Here is a 7,988-nt window from a genome sequence, read left to right as displayed (position 1 = left end):
TCGTTAATATTCGAGAAAGAATGATTCCTAGTTATTTACTTATTATACGAATATAATATTTTGTACGCACAATATATTATTTTGTGCGCACAATATATTATGTTGTGTGCTCAATATATTTATATGAACGTGGTATGATCGTAGTATGATCGTGGTAAGACCGTGTTATAATCGCAGTAGAAGCGTGGTAAGATCGTGTATCAATCAGATAAATCGTGGTATGGTCGTAGTGAGAACGTGATGATCGTTGTAAGATCGTGATAATCGTAGTGAGGTCGCAGAATAAGCGTGGTGAGAACGTGGTATAATCGTAGCGGGATCGTTGTAGAAGCGTAATGAGGACATAGTAGCACCATGAAAACAACGAAAATTTACATTTTCATGCCGCTCATACCGCGACCTCACCACGATCTGAATTTATTTTTAGATCGCGGTGAACGTGGTGCGATCGTGGTCTAGTGTGACGGGGGCATTATAACGAAAAGGTGGCGAGTCTGTGAAGTCCTGCTCGAGATAAATGAAATCATTTTTCGAAATATAAAATTCATTTGATGGTTAGTTGCACGTCAGTTTAGACACATAGGAATGAACTCAAGGAATTTGACACATTTAAGTTAGCAGTATTAAGTCTATTGCATATAGATATATTTGATTTTGGTCAACACTGCGTATTTGGGTCTTTTGAAATATTTGTTAGCTGATCAAATACAGATGATTAAATATACGTATCTTACTATTACTGTCATTACAGTCGTGCACATGATATATTAGCTTGTACTTCAAAAATAAACATTCATTCAGTGCGTTTAAATTGTTCAATGGAAATTAAAATGCGTTTGAAAATATATTTGCAATGGGTTTTCCTTATTAGTGGATGAGGTGGGATAAAAATTGTCCTAAAACAAGTACAATGTCATCGAGTAGTACGTCACAGGTAAATATATTAATTTAAAAAAAACCAACGCGAAAGGAATTAATAATTATGTAATATTCATTTATTTCATTATTACAATTCTTATTCTGTAGGTAATTTACTCGTGTAGGATTTAAATGTGTATGAAGACGACTTACTCATTGATTAATGCAACCAACACGGCATGTTAAATGTTATATTTTATTTGCAAAAAATCGTGTTTACAAATGTTTCTCATTACATGCAAATCGTATGCCTCTCTTTTTCTCATTTATTGGAATCTGATACACCATAATAATATTTCAATTATGGTTTAAGATTGCAGACATAGAATTATTTTTTTTGTTATTGAATGGCGATATTAGAGGGTATGGATGGGATTTACAGAATAAAGGGCAAAAAGAGCAGAATAGAGGGGAAATAAACAGAGAATAAAGAAAGATAGGCAAACATAATAAAGAATAGAGAATACTGGAAATATAAAGAATTGTGAAAAATGATATAAAAGATTAAAAAAATAAAATAATAAAGGACCCCAAATCCATACACTCATATAAGATTGAATGTAATGCTTTTGTGAAAAAATAGTTGTGAAGTTTACGTCACTGAAACTTTAACCCTACAACATGAGCTCCGGGTCTAGAAAAAAGTGAATGAATTTGATAGAGACTATCAACGATCTGCAATACACATTATTGTCACGTGACAAAAGACGATGTTCAGTCCTATGTATAGTAGCCTCGATAAATTCACTTACAAAAGACGATGTTCAGTCCTATGTATAGTAGCCTCGATAAGTTCACTTACAAAAAGCGATGTTCAGTCCTATATATAGTAGCCTCGATAAGTGTACTTACAAAAGGCGATGTTCAGTCCTATGTATAGTAGCCTCGATAAGTGGAATTACAAAAAACGATGTTCAGTCCTATGTATAGTAGACTCGATATGTGCACTTACAAAAGACGATGTTTAGTCCTATGTACAGTAGCCTCGATAAGTACACTTACAAAAGACGATGTTATGCTCAGTCCTAATGTATATTAGCCTCGATAAGTGCACTTTCAAAAGACATATGACAAACTATGAAAAATATGTGAAAAAAGCTGGTAGTTACTTAAAGTAAACCTAGAGTGTTCAGCTTGTTCAAATATTTGTTTGTTTCTTATTTATAAGCAAATCTTAAATCAGAATATATCACGAAGATCGACTTTTCAGAAATAAATATTCAATCTTAAGCATACATTTCTAAACAAGGAGTATACGTTTGGCTGTGCGAGCTCTATGAATAGTTGAATACGCATCAACGTCCGGTTGGAATCAGAGTATTATAATCCGATGCCTTGAGATGGGAGAGTGCCATGCTCTCCGTACTTTAAAGAACCTTTGCAGCTTAGTGTTAATGGGTTCGTTTGATGCCTTTTGCCATTCACAGTTTCTGTCTCTATCAAACACATCATTACTTACTGGCAGTTGAAATTCGTACCCTCCATCCCGGTCGACAGAACCTATCTGTTGTATTTATTGACTTCCTGGTTATATACTATCTACAACTTTACGTCAAGCAAACAACAATCAATATCATACATGTATGCTATAATAGAAAAACAAAGGATATGGGTTAGCCATTAATGACACAAAATCAGTACATGCACAGCAAAAAACACACAAAAATCAAAGGAACAGCGCTTTTATTGCTGTTCTTCATCTCAAAGTCACAGTGAGGCATACAACACGGAGGAAAAAAAAAAGAAAATTCCGTCACCTCACTGCAAGTTTAAGACGCCCCCCAGCACCTATGCCTGTTAATTTAACAAATGTTTTATTTGTATTACTTATATTTTGTTTCTTTTTCAGTCCACTTTTTTTGCTTTATATCTGCACTTGGACATACTTTTCTGAAATAAACGACTGAAACAAGACCAATAGCCTCGATAGCCGAAAACCTTTAAATAAAGCCAGCTTGTTGGGTTATCTTTGTCATTGGGTTGCTGTCCTACATCTCGATTACCTTTTAAAAAATCATATTGATGTTCCATAACATGTCTTTATAAGTTCTTAACTATTATTTTTTCCACAGATCTACTCCAAAACATCCACTCACTATTATAAAAGGGGGAGGTATGATAAGACAAGACACAAGGATGTTTGCTGCTCTTGCTTTGGACTCTTTGTTAGATATTCAGAATCGACTGGTTTTAGTCATGTGCTGTCATTAAAATTTTGCCCGCGAACCCCTAAGTTTCTTTTTATAATTTTATTAAATATAGTTTAAAAAGCCATTTTATTTTTTTATTAGATCCTTGTTATTTTTCATAGCTTTTGAAAGAAAAAAGGGTGCTAATGTTAAATGTATGTAAAATGTAGAGAGAATAAATTCTGGCATTGTCAGTTTATATTCGATTTATAAGTTTGAATGTCCCTTTGGTATCTTTCGTCTCTCTTCCCGCCAAATTGTTAATGACTTATATCTCAAAAACAAGGACACGGAACTTGCATTTTTTCAGCTTTTTTATTTCCGTTATATATGTACCATCAATTTATAAGTATTTTAGATAGCTTTTTTTATTTTGAAACAGAGAAGCGAACATCCTTAAAGAAATCGATCTTATTTTGTAGATTTATAATACATTTGGATATTCGAATTCAAGGGACCAAAAATTGATCATAGATAGTACCTTCTTATTTACCAAAAAAAAAAAAAAAAACAAAACAAAACTTAAGATTTGGCCACACTTTATTCTTATGGTCAATTGAAATATCAAGTACCGGTACATCTTCTCAAGAAACATCCCTTTTGCTACAGAAATGGGAAGTAAAGGTACAAAAGTCTTGATACTAAACCCCTAACGGGAGAGATTGTGCTTGATTTTCATATGATGAAGACATAATCTTTCAATCAGTTTAATTGAGATCTGGAGCTGGCATGTCAGTAACTGATAATAGTCTTTTGTTAATTTATGTATCATTGTCATTTTGCTTAGTTTCTTTTGTTACCTATTCTGACATCGGACTCGGACTTCTTCTAAACTGAATTTTATTGTGCGTATTGCTGTGTGTTTGTTTATTCTACATTGGAGGTATAGGGGGAGGGTTGAGATCTCACAAAACATGTTTAACCCCGCCGCATTTTTGCGCCTATCCCAAGTCAGGAGCCTCCGGCCTTTGTAAGTCTTGTGTGTTTTTTAATTTTAGTTCATTTATATGTTTTGGAGTTTAGTGTGACGTCCATTTTCATTGAACTAGTACACATTTTTGTTTAGGGGCCAGCTGAAGCCCGCCTCCGGTTGCGGGATTTTCTCGCTGTGTTGAAGACCCATTGGTGGCCTTCGGCTGTTTTCTGCTCTTTGGTCGTGTTGTTGTCTCTTTGACACATTCCCCATTTCCATTCTCAATTTTATTTTGTATTTCTATGATCACTAATGTGCTGACTGACTCGTTTTTATTCGTATAAAGTAGAATTCATACTGTACGTTTTCAGTAACAAAAAGTCAAATGGTCTTATTTCATGTGCAGATATATTGATCATGTCATGTTGCTCAATAACTCACATATCTCATATTTCCCAGTGAACTTGTCATAACAGATTAAGAAAATACCAAATCTAGGTCTGTATTATATATAGAGAGATTCTGAATCTGGATCGTTTTCTTAACATTTATAATGCAGGACAATACACGATTTATGACAAACATCATGGTTTAAAACTGATGTATGTTTACACATTAACCTATTATGTCTGTTTGGATTGTTTACCAAATTTTGTCAATATAACGGATATATAAACAACTGTCTTACAAGGGGGAGGTTTAGCTAGCTATAAAACCATGTTTAACCCACCGTTTACATCTGAAAATGCCTGTACCAAGTCAGGAAAATGGTAGTTGTTTTTCGTTTTGTTCCGTTGATTGATTGCGTTTGATTTGTTTTTGGTTTTTATGGACTCCCCCTTTTTGAATTTGCCTTGGAGTTCATTATTTTTGTTATACTTTTTTAATTTTCAAATTTTCAACTTCATTTTTCTCGTTAGTAACATATCCTCTGATCCAAAATCTAAATGGATACCGGTATGTTACACACGCATTTAGACTCCATTAACAGGGTCGTGCTAATAACGCAAAAATTCTACCGGCAGGGTTATGAGGAATAACGACTAAAATGACTACAACAGTTATACAGTCGCTTTCACCAATTAGTTGGCCGTTTCAATGTGTCACAACACTATAGACATGTTTTAGGTCGTCTTAGATCTTAAGACACATGGATAGTACTCGTATAAAAAAGTTTACCGATTCTGTCCTATTCTCTATCATTATTATAACTACTTTGATAACAATAAAGTGTTCTTAGGATAGAAAACTAGCCAACAGACGATTTAGGCTTCTCTGTTTCGGTTCTTTTTATTTTTTTGTTCATAAATGTTTTATGCATTAGGCTTCCCAACCTCTTGGTCTCGCGTGAATTTGACGAAGGTTATTCAAAAACATGCATCGTGCTCGATAAAATTAGTATTATATGTTCGTATCATATTCACTAAGAACGTTCTCATAAGTTCTAAACATTAATGCACTTAAATGATACGGTTAAAATTAAAATGAAAAGGACTAAGATAATGAAAGAATTTTGAAGGCATGTATCTGCATAAATAAAACAGAATAATACATGTAAAATTCAAATCAAGTTCTTTCTATTATATTTATCTAAATAATCGCCTTCATATACGATATTTAAAGTTAATCACGCGTTGTACATTAATAGTGTCAAAAACTGCAACAGCAGTCGGTATTTGCATTATTCCATTATAATTGAAACTGTTAATATAAAGATAAGGAGATGTGGTATGATTGCCAATTAGACAACTATCCACCCAAGTTCAAATGAAGTGGATGTAAGCAATTATAGGCAACCGTACAACCTTCAACAATGAGAGAAACCATACCGTATAATCGGCTATAAAAGGCCCGACTCGGCATGAAAAATATGAACCAATTCAATTGAAAAAACTTACGGCCTAATCTATAACAAAACAATTTACGAAAAACAAATATGACAGACATGAATCATCGATAACCACTGAACTACAGGCTCCTGACTAGGGACAGACAGAAGACGTGTTTGTGAGCGCTCATCCTCCCCTAACCTGGGACAGTGGTGTTACAGCACAACATAATAACAAACTATAAAAATCAGCTGAAAACGGCTTAACGCACCAAAACGATATAAAATTAGTTTTGTACAGAGAAAATGGTATTAATGAAAATTACACTTAAAAATTAGTGACAAAAAAAAATAGTAAAAATGAAAGAAAAAACAAGTTGGCATTAGTTGTTGATCCTGGATAATGGTCCTGTTTTATCGATTGACTTTAAGACTGTTAATTCTTGTTCTCTTAAGTCCATTTTGTTTTAATACGTGCCTTTATTTTATACACTTTTGACTTCACAAATTTAAGTATAGATCCGAGCTGATGAAAATTATTTCAGAAACACGTGCTTTATATTTGTCGCACCGTTTCCTGAAAAGGTCGTGCCTTTTAAATATGTTTACACGTTTTCAGAAAATATAATATATATGTGTATATATATATTTTTCAGGTATTCTTGTTTGTAGAAGTAGTAATGATAAAGATAAAATATAAATCAATTGCTTTAAAAAAGCAATTGTAAACGGTCTTTCCCCCCTTCTGAAACATGATTGATTGATATGTGTGTGTGTGTGTGTTTGTTTGTTTGTTTGTTTCTTTCTTTAAAGGGTCCATATTAGTGTATTGGTTAAGTTTCTATATTTAGCTTGGAAAGTTTTTATTCTATTTCAAGGTCCGCGCGCGTCTTTGTCTCGCGCCAGGTTGTGGCGTCACGTGACGAGGCTTTATATTAGCAAAAACTTAGTATTTTTATTTCTTTTTAGGTGGGGACGTTGGACAGACAACATGTATAGCGACGGAATACACACAATGTATTTCTTTTGTCATTGTAGGTAATTGACGTTTCGATCACAGTTCACGAGCAGTGCATGCTTTGGATTTAATTGATCCTGTGTAACTTTAAAACACGTTTATCGATTATTTTCATACAATGTACATTTTTCAGCAGCAGTTTGTAACACAGATTTGTATTTCAATCTAGGAGCGGACATTTTATTGTAGGATTTCACTGAGATTTACGGAACTAGCAAGCGATTTTTACGGCATTGCAATTTCTTTTCTCTAGGAGAATTCTTGAGAGATATCTGCACCACGTTGTTTTATGAAGATGTAATGCATGCATACCCTGCTGACTGCAAATTTTGGGGTCAATTGGACATGTAGTTTCCCAGAACATCTGATAACAAGCATGTGGATTTTTTTTTCTTTCAGAAGAGATGTAAATACAATATTACACACATGAGACGGAAACATGCATACAATGAATGAATGAATGATTGATTGGTTGGTTGGTTGGTTGGTTGGTTTATTGATTGATTGATTGATTAATTAATTGGTTGGTTGGTTGGTTGATTAAACACGTGGGATAGGGTCTCTTGAAACAAGCGAAAAAAGAAACAAAGGAAATCTTGGACCCCGTATTAAACACATGAGACGGAAACATGCACACAATGAATGAATGAATGAATGAATGAATGAATGAATGATTGGTTGGTTGGTTGGTTGGTTGATTGATTGATTGAATGATTGATTGATTGATTGATTGATTAGTTGATTAATCAAACACGTGGGATAGGGTCTCTTGAAACAAGCGAAAAAGAAACAAAGGAGATCTTGGACCCCGTATTAAACACATAAGACGGAAACATGCATACAATGAATGAATGAATGATTGATTGATTGATTGATTGGTTGGTTGATTGATTGGTTTGTTGGTTTATTGGTTGATTGATTGGTTGGTTGGTTAGTTAATAAATTTAACATGTGGGATATGGTGGTCTCTTGGAACAAGCGAAAAAAACAAAACAAATGAGATCTTGGACCCCATATTAAACACATGAGACGGAAACATGTATGCATGCAATGATTGATTGAATGGTTGGTTGATTGATTGATTGATTGATTGATTGATTGATTGATTAATTAAACACGTGG

This window comes from Mytilus californianus, unplaced genomic scaffold (assembly GCF_021869535.1).
Source record: "Mytilus californianus isolate M0D057914Y unplaced genomic scaffold, xbMytCali1.0.p SCAF_6, whole genome shotgun sequence".
In the NCBI taxonomy this organism is placed as follows: Eukaryota; Metazoa; Mollusca; class Bivalvia; order Mytilida; family Mytilidae; genus Mytilus; species Mytilus californianus.
This window is presented reverse-complemented; position numbering follows the sequence as displayed.